We start from the raw sequence: 3,754 nt of genomic DNA on the forward strand, positions 1-3,754 counted from the left end.
GGACACCACTAGACAGTCTGAAACGTTGAAAGCGCAAAAGTCAACGACATAATAAATTCCAATTTATACAGCAATTATTTTTTTAAAGTCGTCACAGAGTAAAAAGTTACGTAATTTCGAATCAATAAGATAATAGTATTAGGCTGGCGAAAAAATATGGTTGAAAAAAGCGTGCGGGGGCAGACCTTGAAATCATCGTTTATTTGTCAAATATCAATCGCAGTGAAATAATTTATCGTCAAACATACGTGTAATAATACAATAATGGCAGCTGACCTTGCCGGGTCGCGCTAGCGGACAAGGTCATCGCTGCAAGTGTGGGTGAACTTGTGTGTGTATGATGGTGCGCTACTACATACACAGACACGGTGTGTGCATGTCGACTGCTGGGTTAGTGTGTGAGTTACGTTATTTGAGTGTTTGCGTATCGTAAACTAAGCACAGTGTGAACACAATCTTATTTACAGAAAAAAATAAGCAGGAAGTATTTTTTTTAAATTGGTGGTATTATATAATTTATATAGTTTTTGTGTTTGATATGAAGATCTCGATTTTCTGTTTCCCTACTTTTATTAAAATCAGCTGCTGTTTGTGTAATGATGGAAAACTAAGCTAGCAGATAAATTGAACCCACATCGCGACCATCGATATAACAATAAGTACATTGTTGGTCATCTTGAAATGTTGTTGGTCGATGGTAACGACGGATGCCTGGGTCAGCTATTGACCGGTCAATGTTTAACATAGAATAAAGAAGTAAACTAGTAGTGCCTTCCATACAAATTTGAACAGAAACAAATATGCCACTGACTAAGTACCTTTTGGATCTAGACCATTTAGCACGCGGTCTGTCTCTCTTACTAATTGAAATTGTAGATGAAATTGTAGATGTGCATACAATTTGAATTCGTGATCTTGGTGAAACACAGTTTTGAATAGAAATATATGCCCAAATTGGGCTTACATTTGGATCACGAAACAGGCTCACAAGGCACTTTTGTCTCATTTTTTATTCTATGATGTTTAATAACAAAGTGCATACTAATTAGCTTTAATTTTTTTTTTTTTTTTACTTATTTTTTTATTTTTTTTTATTGAAACATATAAACAAGGTTACAATTCTATAACAATATAAACACCAATATTTCAATCACTCTCCTAATAAAGCAGCTGCTTGTGTTTAGGAGAGGACAACAAAATATTTTTACATTTGTTTAAATTAAACAAAAAATATTAGTAATTTAACAAAAAATAACAATAAAATTATTATTAATAATTTATGGGTCAAAAAAATTGTTTAACAAGTTATTATTACTTTAATTATAAATTATAACGTGACATCACAAAGTGTCTACTTCATTTGAACAAATAAAACCATAACTTAAAATGGATTCGTTAGTAGGAGATTTTGAATTTTAAAATAGTTTTTTATAGGCCTGATATATTTTTATTGGTTTATAAAAAGTCTCATACGAGAAGGCTTAATGTATTACTCAAAAAGCCAATACGTGTCCTACTCTCTGTACTAATTTAAGGTCGAATATGGGAAGATGGACTTTCTCCTTCTTCCCATCAGTTAAAATCAGAATGGAAGGAGCCCACATTAAATTGGATCATCACATGACCCAAATTTTGTCAGGACATGGTGAGTTCAGGGGGAGACTACATAGACTCTCCCTGTCCCCACATCCAAACTGCGCGTGTGGTAGTTCTGATCAAACCGCTGAGCACATTTTGTGGCACTGTGAGATTATGATGGATGCAAGAGATGAATTATTGGCCGGTTTGGAAGTAACAACGAGACCGGTTTGGAACTCCGATCTCGTCTCGAACAAAGTGAATTTCGAGTGTCTGAGGAAGTATACAAAGATCTGGGTTGAGAGATGGTCTGATCTTAGAGTCGAGTACTAGACTAAAAACGATAGCTTTAACGCCAGGTGTTGCTCCTGGACACAATGGACTACGAGACAATTGTTTTCATGTACATATTTATAACTGTTTTTTTTCTTTTCTTTCTGTTTATTTACTGTATTAATTAGCATTCTACAAATTTTCTGTTCCTGATTATACTAATGTTTATTATTTGCATCTAATGTTTACTTTCTATCTCTTATTGCAGGTTATTTTGGATATTTTGTAACAGACTGATTCTGCTTATAATTTTTTTAAGATTTTCTTTTATTTTTATACACTGCTTTGTATCTTGTTCTTTCTTTTCTACTATAGAGTGACCTGCTTGCTGGTAGTAGCACTGAACTTATATTTTTCTTGTGTCAGTCCGGCGTACCCCAACTCTGGGGTGACAGAAGACCTCGTCCGTGCATATCAAACTTCAAGATCAAATCACGATGAGGGATCTGTGTCATCGTCTGCTCGCAGCGCCTCCCCTGAGGTCAGGAACTGGACTGAGGATGGGCCGAACGTGGATCGGCAACCTTCCGCCCTGCCTCCAGGTATTCCGACGCTTTCTCCTCATGGTCTTCGGGATATTCCCAACCCCAACTCACACTTCTCGTCGAGGCACAACCGGTTTCCTGGCTTAGGGGCGCGGAACCTGATTCTCGTGAAGCCAATCCAACGCCCAGCTTTCTCTCCCTAGGTCTGCCTGTTAGTGGGTATCGACACCCCCTTCACCACAGAAAGAGGCGCATACTTTACCATTTTTCTTTTTTGTTCTTTTTGTAGGTGGCTGTGTATTATTTTAATTCTTCTCTACCTATTGTTGACATTTTGTAAATGTGTTTTTATTATATTAACCAAGTAGAATAGAACTTACTAAAATTATTAAAACACAGCACTTGCATACTGCGAATAACATCGTATGCATGGACATTTTGGAGGTCTTGTTTTGAAATTTTAAATGTAGACTCGTTCTTTCAAAAAAATTAGCGTCCTTGCGAGAGCTCTGAAGGGGTACCATCAGTACCTAAAACAGGGCGGGGAAGTGGTGGGCCTCCTCCAAAAATGTACTAATTTAAAGCATATGAGATGTTTTTAAGCGATCCAATTTTCAAAACCAAAACTCACGATTTTGCATTTCTACGTAAAACATATATGTACACAATGGCGCCGCCAGGGTGTGCAGACAAATTTGTGAATATAAAAATTAAATGACAAAAATACGCCAAATCTTCAAATCTTATATTTTTATGATAAATGTAGCAAATAACGTGTAGTCTCGGTCAGGGCCGGACTTCCGCCCAAGCCCGAGAGGCCCCGAGAGGCCTAAGGCCATATCCTAGGAGTGGGAGGCTCCGGCCGGGGATCGGCTTTTTTTATCATATAGGATCTTTGGGGATATTGCGAATATGGTACACTTTGAGGACATGAGGATATGGGAAAAAATATCAAATTTTCCACAGGGCTGTAACGTTTTAGGGGATCCGGCTAGTTGCTAAAATGATATTTTTTTAGGATACCTAAAGCATATTTCTAGTTCATTCTGACTGCATCCTTGTTCCTACCTTGTAAGCTCTATAAAACAAATAAGTTGCCACTGCCTAGCATGGAAGCTGGCGAGGCCCTTGATACGTAGTTTCCTTTCCCAATCTAAATCAAGATTAATGGTTATTACAAATTCAATTAGTCATAATTTACCGACACCGAGTATATCGTGACAAATGACAGAATGATTTGTTAATTTTATAGTTACATTGTGGATGAATAATACTAATACAACTTGTCAATTCCTTATCAATGATTTCATCGCGATTTCTAAAAATAAAAAAAATAAAAAAGCCCATGCAAAAATCAG

Source organism: Hesperophylax consimilis, chromosome 8 (assembly GCF_061612785.1).
Source record: "Hesperophylax consimilis isolate HC1 chromosome 8, BYU_Hcon_1.0, whole genome shotgun sequence".
In the NCBI taxonomy this organism is placed as follows: Eukaryota; Metazoa; Arthropoda; class Insecta; order Trichoptera; family Limnephilidae; genus Hesperophylax; species Hesperophylax consimilis.